At 41.7% G+C, this 21843-nt stretch overlaps 1 protein-coding gene across 2 annotated transcripts in view; it reads right to left on the bottom strand.

Moving 5' to 3' along the window:
• tspan9a (tetraspanin 9a) overlaps positions 1 to 21843 on the bottom strand; it is a 138050-nt gene that overhangs the window by 98469 nt on the left and 17738 nt on the right. For both annotated transcript variants that reach the window (XM_026366626.1, XM_026366625.1), the window contains exon 2: positions 2086 to 2137. The gene's annotated coding sequence lies outside the window, so the exon portion shown is untranslated. The remainder of the gene's footprint in view (positions 1 to 2085; positions 2138 to 21843) is intronic.

The following is a 21843-nucleotide window of genomic DNA, read 5'->3' as shown; positions in this document are numbered from 1 at the left end:
TAGTCAGCCTTTAAAGTGCTTTGTTAGCTCGCTTTGACCTGTGGCATTTCTGAAAGCTGTGATTTGCCACAGAAGAACACAACTCATGGATGCATGTAGTTTGTCGCTCATGTCTGACATCACATTTCACAACAACTCCTTAGAGCCGGTGTTACACAGTTAAATTAGCAGATAAACACTAGAAATAAATCTGCACACTAAGACAAGTTAATGTTGATTCAGACATTAGCCATGCCCACTTCCATCTCACTCTTTGTTTTATAAATCTTAGTTTAAGCTTAGAATAACATGGGAATGCATTTGTTTGATCTACTGGAAAAAGATATCTGTAATCTGCTACCAGTACTTAATTAAAGTAGGAAATCAATAACAAGATGGCGAAATGAAGAGTCTAATGAGCCATCAAAGAGACGTACATTTCATAAAATCATAAAAAGGCATTAAGTGAAATTAAGGCAATTTAGAGCTATTAAAGTGTGCTGTAGAGCTCAGCTGCATTATTAGGCAGGACTATAACAGAGCATTTATTCTAATGTTTACATTGTGATATACAGTATATTTACATTGATATATACAGGTCCATAAATAATAGAATGGTGATAAGTTCGTAATGGGATTTGTCCTCTGTACACAACCACACAAACACCGTGAGCAAGATGTTTAGCTTTAAGGAGTTTGACAAAAGGTTACTTGTGGACAGGCAGCTCTATTCAAAGCATCAAGGTTTTGATGTTCAGTATCCAGAATCCTCTGCTTCGGTGCATGATGGAACAGCTCGTGTACAGTTTTTTTCTCATTTTCCTAGAGCATTTCAAATAGCATTTCAGCTTGAAATGACCATCCCTGATATGAATATTGTGAAATAACTAGTTTTACAAGGTAGCAACTGTGATTTACTACCACATGTGGTAATACCTGAACATCCTGTCTCAGCTCACACAGAAATGTGTAAAATTTAATTAGCAAGTGAACAGCGAAGTATGACAGTTATCTACTTATGATGACTAAACTGTTGAAAGACTTAGCTAAATGTTATAAGAAATAAATGGTAGAAAGAGTTTCATAAATGGCAAGGGACCTGGGGGTACCAAGGGTAATGCAAATTAGGACGTGGGCAGACAGGTCAAAGACAGTCAACTCATGAAGATGTCGGCTCTAGAGGCGAGACTACGTTTCATATGTAACTATATAGAGATCTTTCCAGTGTTGAAGTCTTTCCAAAAACAACTATAAGACACATTACCATGGAAAAGAACCATCTGGCTCTTCCATGTGCTCAAAAACATAAAATAACATAGTGATTAAACACCCTGGACACCCTGACTGTGAAGCCTAGTACAAGATGCTTAGATTTCTGAGATACACTGTAGGCGTGAGAGCGTGACATAGAACCCACAAAACCTTGACCCTTTCAATCCCAAACACCTATGAATAATCTTCGGCCATGGAACTTAACACCTTGACACGGGTTCTCTTAAACACTTATCTCCCTGCATGAATAGCACAGAAGCCATTCTCACTCTCTGGTCATCTCAGTGTCTCTCTCACTCTACACTCCCCCTTCTACCAGCTCTTCAACCACAGGCCCCGTCAAAGAGTTTGACAGTTCAGCGCCCACTTTGACCTTAAGGCACAGGTTATCTGTTACCTAGCTAATTTTAGTTAACCCCTTTAAGCTACATGTCTCTTTGAAGCACTGGTACCACGCAACAGGATGCGCAAGCGCCGGATGATTATCAGTGTAACCCTTGCACAGAGAAGGATTCATCCTCACATTTACAAAGGTTTACTGTAATCTGGACAAGATTATCATTGCTACATCTGTATCCTAACCCACTCTACGTGCAGAGTAATCCCAGGTGCAACAGTGTGTGCTGAAATTAAAGAAGTGTTTGAATTAATGTGAGATAAAGTGCCTTACCCTCTTAGGGAAAAAAACAGAGCAATACACAGGAGATGTTCATGGAGGGATGCTGTTAAATGCTCTTGGGTAATTAGAAACTCTCCGTTTCATTTTGCCTCTATGTTAACAGATTGCCATAGCAGATGGAGGAAAGAAGTGGCAGGTAAAAGCAGAAATCTTACCTTTCTAAATGTAGGAAGACAGACGGCACCTCAGGCTGGAGCCGGCAAAGGTCTGCAAAAACAGTGAGTCAGTAAGTTTCTGTCGGTGAAATCTTGGGTTTACAATGTGAATTTTATTTATTTGTACTTATTTACTAATTTCATAAATCAGGCAACCATGTTTTAACTCCCACTCTTTCCTTCATTCAACCCTGTGAACTGTAGTGTTGTGGTGAAACGCCCTTATTCAAACAATAAAACAGGAATATAAAAACTTGTCTGCGACCAGCCTCAAGATATTATTAAAATTTGAACAGGGTCCACAGTGCAACCTTTGGGGAGAGTGCGTTTACAGCAGGTTACACAGCAGTAAACCTAAGTTGTCTCCCAGTGACTTTACAGAACGGTCAACCAGCGGGTCTGAGCCTCACTCAGACACAGTAAAGCCCCTAAAGTGCTTAAGCATGCTGCGGCAGAAAACCAAGTCACAACACAAACACAGGGAAACGCGTAGAGGTGAGACACATCTCCTGAAAGCAAATGTGTTGGTCTGGTTCACCTATGCAGCCGTGCACATATGCAATTCCCTTTCTTTATCTTCCAGAGCTTTCTTTGTCAAGCACACTACCGAGATCAAAAACACTGGTGTACCAAAAAAAAAAAAGAAAAGACATGGGCACATAGAGCTACACAACCAAGGAAAGGTACAGAGAATATCAAAGTGCAGCACTTGCTCTCCGGCATGAATGATGGTTCTCCGGGAGCACCTTCGGATGAGAGGAGCAGGGAGTGTCTGCGGGCTGATTTAGCACCTCAATCTTGTATAAGAAGGGTCACTTTCTTCTCCACAGGATGACTTACGAGGGCACAGTCTTTAATTTCCATTTTACTGTGATATTGGTGGCTAAGGTTTCCCCTCTATCTGCTGTGGAAGCTGTTGCATAAGCTCACCAAAGGACAGGGCACTTTCTGTGTGGCAATGTCATGTTGTCTCCAAGAAGACCGATGGTGAATTGAAATGTTCATGCATACACAAGAGAGGGTTTGGCTGGGGGCAAAGTCAATATCCAGTCGAGCATAATGGCTAAATGTGTCGAGCCTGACTGATGGACAATGATGACTGTCCACTTTTGTATCCCACTAGTCAGGTATGAATGTTACTATACCAGTGAGAATTGTCTACTTTTCCCCTATTGTTTCATGACCTCTTTTCATTACAAACACATTTATCACATAAAGGATTTAAAGGCAAGGACAAGATGGAATGAATTAGCTTCAGGGTTTTCGATTTCTATCAAAAGATACAACATCCAAAAGATCTAAGGTCAGACATGGAGTGAAAAGCAGCGTGCGCCTGGGCAGGGCGCTCGGGCACAACAGGAGCGAGAGGAACACAAAGAAGGTAAGTGGGGAGAAGAGAATGAGCATAATTTGTGTGACTGTGGCCAGAAAGTATGGACTGCTAGATAATAAAGGAAAGACCGATAACAAAGGGGGAGAGAAGAAGAAAAATAGAGAGATCAGCTGAACAAGAACGTTCCAACTGCTGAAGAGAGAAAGAATAAACCAAAGAGCGACACAGCGGGCAAAAACACAGCAGTTTGTTCCTCCCATTAGCAGCCAGAATTAATTGGGGCTCTACTGACACGCTGTGTAACAAAACAAATATAATTACATTACATCATTACTCCTCATCATTACAAGTTTGCATCCTTACTGTTCCCCGGGCATCTGTCAACAGCCAACTGGACTGCCAACTCTAAACAGTGACCATGGGAAAAACAAGATGGCTGTCAGCATTCATTTAGCAGACTGATGGAACAACATTTCCACAGTAAGTCACACTGAGAAAATAGACGCGGGTTTCTGTTCATCAGGCATCATACAGCAGAGTTTGTAATGTTCCTATAGCTATAAACAGACTGTAATTTGGCTTGAGATGTGATCACTCACTCCCTGTGAGCTATATTTACCATCTGTGGCCCTTTACCCCGCTCGCGTCCGCATGCAGCGTGTGCGCGGACGAGCGCTTCAGATGTGTGCCTGCGTGAGATCCTGCAGCAACTATGATGATAGCTTGTTATCTTGAGGAACACACAAGACATTCAGTATTTCAGCGGACACAGAGAGCCTTCTCACAGCTTTGTGGGGAGTTTGGATCTTAGCATTCAAACGCAATTCTTCAAGATCCGACAGGGGAAGAAAGCTGACCTTGGCATTCCAACACATGGTGCTCTGTTCTCGAGGCTGAATGAAATCAACAATCTAGAAAAAAAAAACACAACAGATTTAAACTCATCATGTCATTTTTTTTTTTTTTTTTTTTTAAACAGACAGAATGTGGCCTTGCATTGAGTAGCGTGAAAACAAATAACCCTATTTTAATAAGAAAACCGGGGAAGAGACACGGAGACAAGTCAACGCTGTGCTGTGTGTGGTAATGGCATATCATTTGTCTCATGGGAGAGAGCAGAGCCCTGCAGCTGTGGCGAATACAGAGATCACACAGCTGTGAATGAGGTAGTGTCAGCCAGCGCTGGCCAACGTCGGCAAGTCAGCTGAGAACCTCTACTGAGGAAGTGTTCACAAAATGCAGTGCTGCCAGACAAGCCTGGGGGGGTAAAAAAAAAAAAAAAACATACACTGTGTAACACGGCTATGTATAATGTTCAAGATTAAATGTGAGTTTAAAAAAGTGTTTATTATAACAATTTAAACATAAAAAAAAGGGCAGCAATTGGCTAACAATACCACTTGAGGCTATGCTGCACACTCGCCTGATTGGACTGGTTTTGGAAGTTCTATTGGGAGGGATGCCAAAAGTCCAGATGCGATGCATTTACAGGAATTAGTGTGAACCAGGCTGATTTAGCTTTTTATGTGAGCTTCGCTGTTCATCTGTGAATCATGCCATCCAAGGTTTAAAACCCCCTAAGGATTATGAACAACATGCTGCAGATAGCGTTCCATCCATTCCAACGCTCAAGCTGCTTTTCTTGCACAAATGCATAAACTCAGGCACTTCGGCGCTTAATCTCTGTTCCACATACAGCACAGCTGGGGTGGTGGACGGCTAAATTGAAATTACAGGGTGTGGAACGAAGCACGGCCAGGTAAAAATGAAGGTATCGCTCCTTTGTTTATGGAGATGACAGGCTATTGATCGTGCCTTGACTAAGCCTTGAGGTCCAAATAAGTGTCCCACAATGCCTCACAGCCCTGCATGTGAGTATCTGTCGGTGTAAGAAATCCACTGTGCACTGCAGCTGTGATACTGCAGAGTCTGCTTTGTGAACACGACCCTAAGGGTAGTCCAAACGACTATCATCTATATGAATGACTGTGGATATGTTTTCTGTTTCTCTCTCTCCACCCCTCCTTTTTCTCTCTATAGGACGTTTGCACCCAGCAGCTGTCCCTCCATATCTGTCTGTCCAGATAAATCTCTTTCCACCATCATTCCCACTCTGTTTCCTCTCGTTGGCATGTTACAAGGTTTCTCAGGCCAAAGTGTCTCCACGGTTAAGGGCCGCGCTGCCTTAATCCGACACTACTGTACGGAAGAGGGGAAAATGTCACTTTCAAAATCCTCGACAGCTGCATTGCTAAGATCGGACTCTCAGTCCCTCGTCTCTTCACATTGTCATCGTGCTTCAGTCCCACCCAGCTTGGACTCTTCACGCCATCGTTCATAGTAGAACGAACCAGCATGGAGGGCATTACGCTTCTGCCCAGGAATGCTGGAGGGGAGCCAAAACAGATCCCCTTCCATGGAGCGTACAACCAGCATTGACACATGAGCAAATACTCACACACGCACTGACACACATGCGCTGACTTAAGACACCACAGGGATGTGAAAATGAAAAACGGAAATATGGAAGATCTTGAGCTGGGCAGACAGTTTTGGCAGTTTTTTTTTTTTTTTTTTTTTAAACTCCACTGTTCTTCCAACTCTGTATGGACATCACACAATTTCCATCAGAAATCTGCATGACTAAGGCACAGGTAGTTGGCAGAGTGAATTGCTCTGTAATTCAAGACAGTGGGCAGCTTGGCCAGTCTCTGATTGCAGGCTGATGTATGTGGAAGTTAAGTTGGGGGGCTGTGGGGGAGCTATTGGCCAGCAGTGAACCAAACTATGTGGCACTTCTTAATGGTGAAATACATGTACAAGCCCGGAGGTTCCCGCAGAGGCTCAATTATAACAGGCAGGGCCGAATTTTATGCACAACCTTAATCATGCAATTACTTTCTGTAGAAAAAAAAAAAAAAGCTGTCAGCATATAGCTTTAGCACAAAGCGAATCTTTAAATGGGCAGAGATCAGAAGAAACTGAATTTGGACTGTCAAGGTGATTGTAATAATGGGCTTGTTACCATTTAGCTTGCTGGTACATCTGAAAATTTCCACTTCATGTTTTCACATTAAGAAAAAAGCAATTATCTGTGTTAACAGGTTATTATTTTATCTTGAGTCACAAGAAATTTTAAGCACGGATCTGTATTGTGATGCCTCCCACGTCTGCTGTAAATGCGCTACACATGCACATATGCCGCTGCTGTTAGAGACAGTTCGGGGGTGAGCTGTGACAAGGTTCACGGTGTTCTGGCGAGTAAGAATTATGGCAGCTCTGCTCCATCTCGTCAACTCGCACAGTGTCATTCATCTGCGAAAGCCTTGCTCTTGGACACACTACGCCATGGGAGGGCAAATCACCGCCGCAGCTGTGCTAATTTACAACTCGGGCGTCAAAGAGATGATTCAGAACGTGCAGCAAATTGAGCCAATATGAAGTATGGGCCACTGCCAACAATATAGCTGGTCATGGTAGAATTAATAAAGTAGGTGCTCTGTTTATGGGATGTGTGTGCAGGGGGCGGGAGCCTTTTAAACAGCTACATGGAGACTGGCGTGGCCTTTAGAATGAGATTCAAATTTAAACGAGCCATTTAAAAGCTCCTGGTCTTCAGGAATATATCGTCATGGAAAACAGGTTTTTATGGTTAACTGGCTTGACAAATTGGTTACTCCGAGTTCTATTTGTATGAAAAACAACAACCTCATGCTTATAGTAGATATGTTTGCCATTCACAATTGTGAAGGTTTTGTTTTTTTTTCCAGGAGCATATGTAGTGCCTGTAGAGCAGATGACTATCTCATTAGGAAATATGTGGCACTAAGAAAACAGCAGTAAGAAGGAAGGGGGAGATACAGTATGGAGGTCCCCAGGCAGGATTGCTATGATTATCAACGATTAGCCTCTCGCTGGGCAAAGAAAACAAAACAAATCTCCAAACGTTAAGACTGGCCCGTACAGCCCCGCAGCAAGGTTCTGCTTTGTCATCAGGACGGAAAGCGCTGCTTAAGTACTAAATGCTTTCCAGTCTCCCTTGTTTTGACACTTAGGGTGTGCACACAATGCAATTCGCTGAAATTGCCCTGCAACAATACAGCCTTCTGAATGTTATAACGCTACATTTGTGTTGACACAATGTCAGGACATGATCTTGGACAAACTCGATTTCCAGTGAAGCCGAGATTTCTTTATAGAATAGAATAGAATAGAAACTAAAAGCTGCCTGAGAATAAAAAATATTTATCTTACAAGATGCCATTAGTGTAAAGACACAGTTTGAGAGTTTGTAGCATAAAACACTGACCCTGAGTTCCTGTATGTAGAGATTACGCTTGTAAGTCATGATAGTTTACTATTTAGCTTCTTAGCATAGCAACCAAAAGCACACATTACAAACTCCCATTTCAGGACAGAAAAGCCTGTTTTATGATGTATCTGACCAGTGCAATGAAAAGAGTTTCTGTGATCTGAATTCATCTCACCAATGAATGTAGAAATCAATCTTAAAAACATCTTTAACTTTTCAGAGTGAAGTAATAATGTGCTTTGAATTTAAACTATTTCCATTTACAATTCTAGTTTATTCATTCGTGTGTGATGTTTCCTCCCAACCCTTTTGTGTTCTTTGTTTGGCCAGACAGCTATATATACTCCCCCTGTGTCTCTTTGAGTTAGTATTTGTTTTGCATGTGCACTGCTCACATCTTCTTGACATTGTACCCATATCAACACATATGCAGGCGTTTGCACCTTTTGCTGATAACAGTCTGGATGGTCATATTCAACAGTGTTTTTTTTATCACTGGCAAGTCCCTGAATCTTTTCTCAATATTACCTACTGTAGAATGTGAAAGATCTAAATTCTTTGCAATCTCGCAGTGAGAAATATTCAACTAAGTGACAGGTCTCTTGAAATTTGGCACAAAGAGGTGAGTCACAATTTATTTAAAACAATACAATTGAGTTTTTCAGTGAAAATCTTTTCAGATAAATAAAAGGTTTAAGCAAACTGACGAATTACAGATTTAGGTTTTTATTGCATTTTAGAAAAAGTCCCAACTTTCTTCATTTGGGGTTTGTAGCTACTGGTTTAATTATGTGTTTCTACTTTTAAAAGATAAACTACTTGCAAGCTTCCCCTTTACATATACATCTGTTTAATGCTACAAACACCCAGAAGTGTGATATGGGTGTGTTTACAATGATGACACAATGAAGGTGTAGGTACTTTCCATCCTTCTCTTCCTTAATGCTCCACAGTCTCAGTGTCTGAGATGAGTTTATGTGTGGGAGTTAAATAAAAACAAACACATGGGCTCCGATGAGACATGCAGAATGCAACGTGAATGCAAAACTGAGGCAGAGTGAAACACACAAAGGCACAGTTATGGAAAGTAAAATAGAAAATGTCATCATATTGATGGAAATGTACTTTTTAGAGACATAATTTAAAATGCTCTTGTGACATTTGTATGGATGACATGCTGTACATGCCAGATATATGTGCCATATGCTAGTTCCCTATGCGTTATTGCAACAACCCAGTGCTAGTGAATCAAATCAATGAATGTACAAATGTTTTATAATTGAAGACCTACACTCCCCCAGGGGAGGTTTACAAGCCTGCAAACTGTGACCAGTCATCCATGTTACAGAGGTTTTCTACAGTTGCCTTCACGCTGCCAGTTTTCCAATGATAAACACTAATTTATTCCTTCGCGGGATGTGTGATGCACGATGCCATGACTGATACTTTGGTTGAATTCTCACATTTCTACTCTTGAAAGTTGTTTTCCCCCGCTTGCAGATTTTTGCACAAAGTTAGCTAAAAGATCATTTTTATCTATAGTTCCTTGCCAGTTGTTACCAGGCTTCCTTAAAAAACACAATAAAAACACTGCCAGGACAGTTTTGGCACTAGACGAGTAAATTCAGTGGAACGCCAAATGTCACTTATTGTAGTAGAAAACAAACCATCTAATGCAAACTCTGCTAATAAGGCTGACGGGTTGAGTGAGATCCTGGATGGAGAGGCGTAAACAATACAGACTGTAAATCCTTTCCACGTTAAAGTGAGATGGAATTGTCATGTTTATTGTTGTATTCAATTACTGCACACGTACCTCATAACAACATCAGTTTCTAATGTCAGTCATGTTATATATGATCTTTATCAGAAGGAATAGCAAAGACTTACTAACATTTACATATCATATGCCATATGGTCCATCTGCTGGTTCTCAGCACCAAATGGACCAGACCTGAACTGACCGAGCCTACAGACCATATTAATAATCAGGGCAAATCCATAATGAATGTCTTAAACTCTCTTAAAATCAGGGTTTGATATTTTTATAAGAAAATTTTCTATGACTACTCTATGGAACATTGCTTTTATTGACTCTCACTCCAAACTGTATGTAGAGATTAGGCTGCAAGTCTCCTTGACACAGAACAAATTCCAAGGTACCTGACCTTCCCCTTAGGCCCTGCTACAACAAATAATTCCTCTGTTTTCTATTCTGCCATACCACTATTCCCTGTGGCCCTGGCCAATCTTTTCTCTTATGCACAGGAGAAGGTTTAGAATATCAGGGGAGCTACAGGAGCTGATTATCACCTCAACACAGTAGATAAACAGCAGTCATTATACACAACCATCACCAGGGGTTTGGACTGGATCCAGGTTTGATGTCCCTGGTGTGCTCACATGCCTGGCACTGTCCATGTGGATACAGTTTGTCTGTTTTTATTGCAGAAGCCATGCCATGTCCTCGTCCTAGAGGAATTTCCCTTTCCGAGCCTGCCTAAAATCTGAGGTATCTCAAGTGTCCACTTTGCCAGAATTCCTCAGTCCTCCCTAAAGGGACGCAGACATGCCATAGCATCTGGACACAGTCATGCCAGAGAGAAGTGCAGCTGCACACTCATCAAACCACAGACATCACAGACGTGCGCATTTTTGGAATCTCACTCGCCAGAGATCACTGCGCACAGGGACTTAGGAAGTGAGCGAGTGCTGCGATGCTCTCGGGGTGAGCTGTCATCACCCATGGCCTAACAAAAATCCACCTCATAATTGATAAAGGCGTATCATCACCAGTTGGCAGAATTCACAGTCCGCTCAGCTCAGAACTTCAAACACTGCTTGAGATTGCAAAAATCTGAGACATTTGAATTATGATTGATTTAATTTGCCTTGGATGAACATTTTACACTTCTGAATGGTTCTGATGTGAAACCATAAGACATGCGGAACCATAACCCCTGTGTAGGACCACTACCTACCCTTCCCTGACATGGTGACAGAATTAAGTGGGAGAGAGATGAATAGATTCTGGATGAACGACAGGAAACACATCAGTCTGACACACAATGTGGTATTAGTAGCTCATATCCTTCATACTAATTTCCACAGAGTCTGTCGGCTCTGAGTAATGCCATACTGGATTTATAGCTGATAAAAACCTCTATTATTTCATTTCTCTGTGCCAAGTTTTAAATTAAGGTAATAGACAAGCTGGTGGTACAGTCTTAGAGAATTAAAGAGGGGGCCAAATGAACAGGGAGGAGGGGGTATGATAAGTGCGGACAGGGAACAGTGAGCAGCAGATGAAATGTGTGCTCAGAAAACATAATTAGCAAAAAATGGCTGTCATATACTCCTGTCCCACTGCAGTGCAGAGGACAAAACCCCACAGCAGACTGTCAAACACAGATATGGTAGATTAAAGCATTCCAACAATTCCTTCTCTTCATGCTCTATACATTCCACTATCCTGAGAGGGGATTATGCGAACAGAGTACCTATAAAAAGACATTTTCATACAGTTTTACACAGTTTTACAGCAGCACTACAGGGCATGGGCAATTTGTTGAGAGGAAAATACCACTCACATTCAATATTATTTCACCTACAGTACATCGTTTTATTCCACTGAGTGCAGTTCAGTCACTGTGCAGACAAAGCCTTACAATTTAACTGACAGCCTTCACGATCTGCAACTGACAGCAGATGTTCACAGGTAAGAGATTTGCAGCATGCACAACTGGCCTATTGGTATTCCTTCTGTGTGCATTTGTTTGTTTGTGTTGTGCATTCAGTCTGTGACAAATTTGTGTCCATGTCTGTGCCCTTTTTTTGTATGAACATGAATATCTTGGCATGGTTCTCAAGCCCCCTGCCGGTGTTTAGATCTCCACAAATCCCCACTGGTCCTTCCCAGCTGAGACGGGGGCACAAGGCTCGTCTTTGGCTTCCCTCCCCCCCCTTTTTTTCCATGCTATTCAGGAAAGAAAACGCTGCCAACCCCAGGTGTCAGGCGTCCGCTCGGCACTGTGTCAGCAGACACACAAGAATGTGAGGGGAAAGATGAAGTGCATACAGACGGAAGGATTTAGGAGAGAGGACAACGTGTGAAAATTGAAGTGAAAGCATAGACCAAAGCGGCACAAAACAAGAAGAAGTGAGACTCTCAAAACAGAGAGTTTTAATAAAGGGCGGCAAAATAGATGCATGAATACAGACTAAAGAGAGAAAAATGGAAATAACTTGAAACTGACAAAAGTAATAATAAATAGAAATTTACTAAAATTAACTCCTGAAAATCAGACATTGCTTTTGAGTTGTGGTTCAACAGAAGTTAATAAGTCAAACTAATGAACCTGGCCTGGACAAAAATGACGATACCCTTAACTTATTATTTAGTTGCACAAACTTTCGAGGCAATTACTGCAATCAACGATTTCTGTACTCTTGCGGTCACGTCCAGGGAGGTTGGCTACAGCCCTGTGGACCTTAAACTAAAGAGTTGTAATATGTGCAACTGTAGTCACAGGACCTTCAAGCTGCTTGGAGATGCTCTTACAGCCTTTACCTTTAACATGTTTGTCTATATATTTTTTTCTAATTTCCCAAGAAAACTCTCTGCTTAGCTTTCTGTGGTCCATGTTCAGTGTGGTACACTTAAACAGGCAGACTGACTGGTTACAAGTTTGAAGACACCTGTGATGCTAATTACAGAACACACTTTAGTTTAACATGTCCCTATGGTCCAATTATTTAACACCTTTATAGGGGTACTGTCTTTTTGTCTAGAACCAGTTAATTTTTAGTACACTTTTAATATTATTTATTATTACTTTTGTTAGTATTAAGTTAATTCAGTGACCATTGTGGTTTTTTTTTCTTTTAACAGAAGGGTACTAACATTTTTTCTCAAACAGTCTCAATGAAATCTGCTGAACTCTCCACAGGGATTACTAGAAGTACTCAATCCTCCCTCTACCACTGGATTTCCCATCTATTCACATAGAACCAACAGGATACACTAAATAGGATCATCTGAAGTCAGACTGCATAGCAAAGACTTTCTGGAACTGGTATTTGTAACTTTGTGTGTAGTAGATGGGAAAACTTCTGTTTGATAAACTGCAGATGCACATGAAATACCAGCGTTCTGCCATTTGTCTTATCTCTCTCAAGTCTTGTCAAAAGATCCTGGCATTATTTAGGTTTGCAGCTGATAAAGGCAGAAATGAGATATGGCTTGAGGAAGCCTATTTTGGCAGGCACATTAATATTGCAGCCACAACTGAATGGATACTAGAACTGGATGGGCGCGGTGTGATGGTACACTTCAAAAATCCTAAAATGAGTATGAGAGAGAGAGGGAGGGAAATAGATGCATGCTGTGATTCACTGGACAAGATGGAGGGGAAGGAGATGCAACAAGATAAGAGGGGAAAGGGAGCTTGGTAGATAACGTTGAATTGGAGAGTGCTGCATGCATAAGGTCAGCTGACTGAGAGCTACATCATTTAATGATGATGAGCTAGCAGGAGAGACATTGATTCTCTGCTCCAGCTGCCGGATGACTGAGGGAAACCCTGTTCTCACACATCCTCACACAACCTCACCTCCTTGCGTCATCCTCATACTATCTATTCACATAAGGAATTACAGGATAAAACAATTCTATAGAGACAACACATTTCAAGCCCTCTTTCTTAACAGCCCTGTCTCTAAGGTTCTCATTTATCAGAATGCTGACAGACATAGTGAAGAACAGAGACGCCCGGATCCTCTGCCTCTTATGGCTAAATCATGTTGGGGATGGAATAGGTCTTTTGCTGCAGCTTTGATCGTCCCCGGAGGATTGACGGAGTGACTGATGGGCCCAAGTCATTTCTACTGCCTATTCATCTCCCTGCAAGAGGGAGCAGGAGGGACAGACAGAAAGCAGGCTGAGAAAGAGATTGCAGTGACCCAAAAGGTAATTTCAGAGTAAGACTATGTTAGCACTTTTAGTTCTTGCATGTAGGAGTGTAGAAAGACGGAGGTGGTTTGCAGCAGATTTTTAATGACATGCTTGATGGCTGTGATTGTGATGTGCCCTGCTAATTATTACCATGTTAGCCTTTTCCATGTAGGTAGTGAGAGAGAAACAACAAGTACACTATCTGTCTGTCATTCAGCATGAGATAGCGATGAATTGGGTGCATTGCTGTCTACCTGGACCTGTTAAGGTGTCCTGAAGACCAACATGTCTCTTTGAGTTTCACAGGGACTTTTGATGGGGATTGAACACTGCACACTGTGCTGTGCAGTATTATACTATATGTCTGTGACTAGGGTCACTATTTCTTCTCCAGATTCAGTGCGAATGTTTCAGTTGGAGTAGTCAGTAGTAGTTGAAGTGTCACTTTCCTCATTCTCTTTTGTATCCTGCAAATTCTCCAGGTGGTCTCCAGGTTAGTGAGAGAAAAACCCCGGAGAAAGTACATTGGCAAGAAAAAGTAATTTGTAAGTTTTCTGCATCCCCTCGTTCAAAAAACACGATCTTATCTTGACCAAGTCACAAGCTTTCATTTCTTTATTTAATGCACCCATTAAACACAGAAACTATTGATCAGTGAGCAGTTAGGAGAGCATTGCATTTGGTGTTGTTTTGCTTTCATTGGACTAGGATTCATTCATTGGACTATCGTGGAGGGTAAGCAAATTCCCCGGTTAATCAAGATATCCTACAGACTAATGTCAGGGTGACTGTCTGCAAGCTGAAGCTCAGAATAAGTTGGGTGATGCAGCAGGACAAGGAGCATAAACATTAGTAAGTAAGTAAGTAAATCGACTACAGAATGAATTCAGTCCCACAAAATTTGCCTTAGGAGTTGCCCAGTCATCAACCCGATAAACTTGAAAAGGGGAAGCACTTGCTTGAGGATATTGCTGCTAATGTATATATAAAAACACAACAAACAAACATGGTTCTCTTACTCTTTCTTGCCAATATACTATAGTTACTAAGAAGGAGAAATAAACTTAACACAAAGATAACGTGGAGACAGGAATTTGTCTCAGAAAAGCTCGAGCTTGGCCAGTAACAACCTATTATCGAGTCTACTGTAAGGTAATTCAGTGTGGAGCCCACAACATAAATCATCGTGTAATACATATCCGTTAAATGCCATACAATGGTGGCCCCAGATGAAAGGCAATTATATTGAAAAGTACATACAGAAGTGTGTTTTCAAAGAGGACTGATCTGTTTTTTTGTTGTGGGTAACCAACTTATGGCATTCCAGACGTGACAGAGATGAAAGAAGTGGTGGGTGAATGATGACAGAGGGTGCACAGTGAATAAAGACTGACTAAAAGTGTCAGGATCAGTCCTATCCCTCATCATTCACAGCCCACTTTCACAACGCTGCTCTCCACAAAATGCCAGGTCTCTTCTTCCACACCTGAGCGCTTAGCTTTAATGCATATTAATTCACTGTCTGGCACTGACACGCAGGCAGAGACTGAGGGCCAAACTGTTAAAAATAAGAGAGAGGTTTGCATGGAAAGCTTCATCCCTGTGTAAAACAGGCTTACCCTTAAGCAGATAATGAGAGATTTAAATTGCTGTGCTTACTTTCCATTAGTGCATTTTTGTGCTACTGATCAATTGTCCCTTTAATGGAAACAAGTGATTTGTCAAAAAAAGTAAGCACATGTTCCACCAGTTTGTGAAAAGTGCCTTCTAAAAAATTACCTTTGGGTCTGGTATATTCATATTTTTCAGCTTATAAACTAATATTACAAACTCTAGTTGTAAATGAAAAGTCAGCATCCAGAGCCACGAAAACCTGACATTAAATGCACTTGCCCTCCATCTTAGACCATCACCGACCACCCAGGCACTGACCAATTAGGTTGTGTGACAAAGAGAGCTGGAGACGCCTAAAAAAAGAGTCGACCACCCCTGTGGCTCAAGCGCTAAACAAGCTAGACTCCGCAGTCTGGATGAGTCAGTCTAGACAATGAGTTATTAAGAGAATTAGCTTTTAGTGTGATGGAAGGGACAGGAGCAAAAACAGGCCAGCTGATAATGAGCTATGCAAACATGGCTTCCACAAAAAAAAAAGGTTCTACGACTGCCCCCCATAAAGTTAGACTCACCACACAGAGCTAGTAGGAAGTAAAAAACTATCCTTATGGTAAAAACAACATGTCTCTTACCCAGTCACAAATAAAGATGAAGACTGCGTTTTTTTTACCGCAAGGCAAAAAAACATTTAAGTCTTAAAAATGTCTGTGAAACATTACCTTCGCTCCGCGCATTGTTTATTTCTGTCGAAATGTGTCAAACACTGAGGAACACAGTGTAAGATCTACTGCAAAGGTGACGCAAAGCATATTTCCTAAGGGGCAAGACTTCAAACGATCCAAAGAAAAAGGAAAACATTTTCTGCATTGGTTTGATGCTACCGTCTTAAGACATATAAAATAAATAAATAAATAAAAATCAGCAGACAACTGGTGAGCGATCATATTGTAGATTAGCAGTAATGCATACAATCCCATTTGTTTACCTAGCAATCATTTGCCAAAAAGAGCTTCTCGTGAACTGGGGAAACATGTGATCAAGGATTTGTGACAAAACTGAATTACAGGACATTACACAGGCAAAGCAATCAAATGTAGTACAAAAGAATGCAAATTGAATCGGGGGTTTACGTTACACTTTTCATTCTAACTATTATTACTTAAATCCAAACCATAACCACAGCGTTCCAACATGAATTTGACTAATTTTAAATGAACAAATTCGATTCCACCAGCCAAGCACGGCTATTGTTTGGGACTGTCAGAAAGATCTGTAATTAAGATTCAGGCCAAGGAGGCGAATACTAAGCCCAGCTAAAGACAAATAGGCAGAACAGAAAAAGAAATAAAGCCTGCTGTTGACACTGCGCTCACTCACACAACTCGCACACAGCTTTATCTAAACCTCCAGTCATTTCCTTAGCATAGCTGAACAAAAGAAAAGTAGAGAACATTTGTTTTGGGTTTTTTTTTTTATGGCCAAAATACAATTCGCTTTGAACGGTTAAATCATTTGTGCCATAGTTTGAGACAAACTGCACAGATGGGCAGTGTTTGTTATTCAGTAGCGCAGCCCTCATCTGAGATGATACAGCTACACCATAAACCTGTAATTATAAACAACAAGCATCTCAGCCTGCCAACGGTTAGTGAAAAATGTGGGTGACTAGAAAAGGAGGAAGTTTTCAGTAATCATTGGTTCAAAGGACTTGATAAAACCAGGATGAGATGTTCTATAGATTGAAGAATCTTTAAGAATCTCATGTGGCAGCATTATAATTGTAATAAAAACTATTGCAGAGGGAAATATTATTGCCTCCCGTGTCGTTTCTCCAGTGAAGTTATTCAAGATAAATTACTGATGAAAATACAAACTGCTCAGGAGCAAATCTCTCAAAGCTAATAACAGTCATTTCCTTTTTTAAGTGAAGGGGTGGTTTCAATTTGGCATGCAACTGTTTGACTTAGCTAATGTTAAGAAGTTCTAAAAGTGATAAATAATTTTGTATCTTAATATCCGACCTATCAAAATCATCCAGTTTAATCAAATCTCTCTCTATCGTATGTTACCGGCAACAACTTTTTAGAGTGAGAAGCCTTTATCCAAGGTTGACCAAAAGTCACGACCCTCCTATGATCTTCACCTGATTAATGAGGTATTGATATGAGTCTAGACAGATGGAGCAGGGCTCCGATAAGACTAAACACTAAAAGAGAGATGCGTGATGTGTTTAAGGACAAAACCGCCGACAGATACTGCATCATATCCAGCTGCATGTCTGGCAGCAAAAACACACGTTTATTGTAACCTAACTGGCTGACTGATTATTGCTATAGAAACATCTGTATATCAATCATAGAAGATCTATTCCATTAGAAAACATCGGTGTATGACATGCATTATTGCTTTGGAAACCGAACAGCAGCAGAAGCCCACAGATGCTACCCTAGCAGAGCCTGCAAATACAGAGTGGTTGACGTATCTCCTACTGCCACAAAACTCAACGCTTGACCATTAAGCCTGGAAAGACATGGAAAGGAGGTGATTCATATTAGGATTGCAGCAGTGCCCTCTATGACTGTTCCAAAAGGGCAGAGACGGGTAAGTCAGAGAAGGCCCCAGAGCAGCAAACATCACCCCCAGCCCTGTTGAGCAGCCTGCCTGCCTGCGGTTGTGGCTAAATTTACTCCCTCCCCACCCACCCCTCCCCAAGCATCCCCAGGACATCACGTTGGGATTCTATTACTCTCCTGCGTCCCAGCATACAGAGAGTCATGTGAAAGCCGGCCACAAGCCTCTGCGGGCTGGCAGTGCCCTTCCCACCCCTGCATTCAGCATTCAGTCCAGTTAATACCATTCGTCTCTACCCAGCTGCCCAATGGCTCACTCACACGTTCTCCGTCTCTTCATCTCCACTCTTCCTCGCTCGTTCTCGCCCCTTCTATGGCTTGACTGTCGAATTCCCCCCCTTCTCAGCCTTCTTCCCCTTCAATTACAGCTCCTCTCATCCTGAGAGCAGGGGTCAGTGTTGGACCAGCTGATGAGATGGAGACTGATGAACGGCCACGGTAAGAGAGGGGGAATAAACCCTGACCAAATGGGGATCAATAAGGAGACAGGGCTGAAGGATGGCTCCTGTTATGGGCAGAGAGGTGGATAATGATGGGTGGGTAGGGGTGGGGGGGGGGGTGAGGAAATGCCACTGCAACCACATCGGGTCACATGTTTGATATCACAGTACGTGTCCTCCATCGGCGGAGTGCTGTCAAAAGCGTGACACAAGGCTTGAATATACACTTCGGTGATCATAGGCATGAGGAGAAAGTACCCTGCCCACTCCTCAATATCCAAGTGGCATGCTGACATCGCAGGGCTGATCCAGCACGTAGCTCATCAGTTCTTACTTGGCCGTCATTAACCGCTGAGCCTGAAATAGACTGACATGCGTCAATGAGGGCAATGGAGTCATTAGCTATTCCTTTTGAACAGCCAGCCCTCTCTGACTGAGCAATACACAGGGGTAAGCACAGATTTCTGGAGCCAGCTTATGCAAATTGCATAAACAGGTTGAACCCATCCCAGGTTAAAATGCAGAGGAAGGAGCAGATACAGAAACACAGAAGGGAGGAGAGAAAAATAGAGGAGAAATAGAAAAAAGCTTTTTCACTCGAAGCAGGAAAGAAAAGCGAAGCTTTTCTCCAAGGAGCCATTCTGCAGACCCAACCATAAAGCATGCTGCAAACTCCCCTGCCATCCATCCAAGCAGCGCATGACATCTTCACTTCCCTTGTGTGCTCACTTCAGGGTCACACTGACCTCTAGTGGTGTCAGCCACACACACAGGGCTCGTTTCAGCAGGGCATGAATAAGAGATCATTCGTTTCTGAAGTAATTTTATCAGAAAAATTGATTTTAAGTCAGTGACACTGATAGATATATAGACGGAGTACATCTCGGGTGGTGTGGATAAATGGCCACGGGGAACAGCTTGTTTCAACACCCTGTGTACTGCAGCTTCAGCCTCACTACTTTCCAATTATCTAGTGGTGAACAACGTATCTCTCTCTCTCTCTCTCTCTGCCTCTCGCTCGGGCTACCTTTAGAAATGTTCGATTTGAACACTATTGATTTTGTGGGTTACACCTACTATAAAACTTTAACAAAACTCCGAACTCCGCTCTATTTAGCAGGGGGATCAAAGTGTGACCTCTCCCCCCGGTGTTGTTTAATGAAGTTGGACTTTTGGCGCCGAGTGCATTACTAGATATTTTTAAACAGCAACTTAAGAGCCTCAGGGGTTGGATAACATTTTAAATCGAATTTCGTCAGAAAGAGTGTTCAGAAGGTAGTTTCTTTATTTGACTCTTTACCTTTCCAGTTATGCAAGTACGGTAGAGCTGTGCAAATGGTTGCCAAGTTGATAAGGAGGATGGTTGTATGTTAAAACAAGAACTGCTTGCGTAATATACAGCAATCATGTGGGAGGTACATGCCATCAGGAAGCAGGGCAGTAATTAGGCTAAGAAAATTCCACTCATGCTATATCACTCTATGTTCACTAGATGGTGCACACTGCAAGGAAACCTGCATCAGTGCCCTTGTTCCTTAAACATTAATTTTGCTAATAACACTGAAGCCCGATCACAAGTTATAATCCATCAACTGGTTTCACTTAAAGTGGTGGAATCAGTCCACGATCTCAGCGGTACAATAAAAGTCTCCGTCCTGCAGATCTGTGATGATTATATGATCTCTCAACTATGTTTAGATTTTAAATGATCCATTGACTCATACACATCAATATGGCTGCAAGAGAAAACTGTAAAGGATAAAGTAGTCCCCGATTGAGCGCACCTTGACTACTTAAGCTGAGTCTTCTCCTCAACTCAGCTTGCAGCAGTATTGCTACAGTATCAGTACCAGAAAACATAATAACATTAGAATGAATGGGATGATCTGTGGCAAAGTAATACAGATGTGTGAGATGATACAAAGAACAATGTTTTCTCTGGTTATACTGCGTCTTCAGAGTCCTAAACTGTAACAATGTTCAACTCTGTGCCATTTAAAGTTTCAAGTTTCTGTTGGACGACTCAATCGCCACTTTCAGCCAGATTGGTATAATCGGGCCAAATGACAGGGAACACTGATAGATGCAATAATTAAATATTAAATCTGACTATCGTATTATTACAGCATGTTATATGGTCACTTTAACATTAATGGGTTTAAGTTTTTATGTTATGACACTCCGAGTACTAGACAGTTTATCCATCAGGTCATGGCCAACAAACCTCCTAATGGTTTCAGGCAGAGTATAGCATGGAGTCAGCCTGATGGATAAACTCAACATGAATATTAATTCTCTCACGAACACGTTAAAATAAAGAGACAGAGCTTGAGAAATGCTCGCAGGCATTGTTAAGAGCTCTCCACTAGCCACTAAAACATCACTCACAGGTGACTCAGAGGCTTCTATGTGCTTTTCAGGTCCTCACAGGACTCCGAAACGAAATGTTCAACAACCACAATTGACACTACAAGCAGTGAAGAAAAGTTTCAAGAGGTGGACTGCAGCAGAATGAATAATCCCCATTCATTATCATTTGCTGCAGATACCTCTGAAAAGCTTAACGTATGTTTTGGCATGTACTCATCTACAGGAAAAGAGATCATTGACCTTGATAACCTTTCAACAACGTTTGCTCAATATATAATAATTATTATTATTTTTGTGATTTTCCTCCTTTAATCCACTACTAGGTTTTGAGATACATAACCACAAACACTCTTTGCAGTTGGAGTCAAATCTGCAGAGGGCACTTGAAGGGCAAACAATTTCCGTTGCAGCAGGAGGAGAAAGATAATCATTTGATTATGAGTGGAACAGTTGTGGGAAATTAATACCTGCTCATCTGTATCCTTTTCTGAGAGCTCATTAGGCACGCTTGAAGATATGGAATTATAACTTACATATATTATGTCATCGTGTCTAGAGTCGCTGGCGGTGAACCACTGTCTAGAAAGTATAAAGATGGAAAAGCTGGGAAAGGAAAAGTAGTTTGGCGATAGAGAGACAAATATATGTGAATTTCCTGTTTCAGCAGGTTTCATGCACCAGAAGTCGACTCAAGGTCAGTGATTCTGCAGGTCAAACGTATGCCTGTCAGTTTTAAAGGTAAACAGATTTTAAACAATTATCTCTGACAAGCAATTTCAAAGCACAGTAACACTTTTGTCACTGAGCCATGACAGAGCCAAACATGTGCCACTCAATTCCAAGGGCTTTTAAATATCAAACTCAAACGTTATCTCACAAACAGGCCTTGTGGCATTGATCTTTATAAAGCAAATCAAAAACAGCTTTTTTTCATAAATAGGCCAAAGTCAAAATTTAACAGCACCGCTTATGACTTCATTAAAAGCCACGATCTTCCTTAAACTCGTGCGAACTTGCCATTGTAAGGGTGTTGTGTTGTGGCCTGCCAACACAGCCATCAAACACGGAGGCTGCGGAGCCCTGCTGAGAAGTGCGGCGAAGCAAAG

The sequence above is a fragment of the Anabas testudineus genome, chromosome 6 (assembly GCF_900324465.2).
Source record: "Anabas testudineus chromosome 6, fAnaTes1.2, whole genome shotgun sequence".
In the NCBI taxonomy this organism is placed as follows: domain Eukaryota; kingdom Metazoa; phylum Chordata; class Actinopteri; order Anabantiformes; family Anabantidae; genus Anabas; species Anabas testudineus.
Note: the sequence above shows the minus strand (reverse complement) of the source record. Positions and strands in the feature narration are given on the sequence as shown.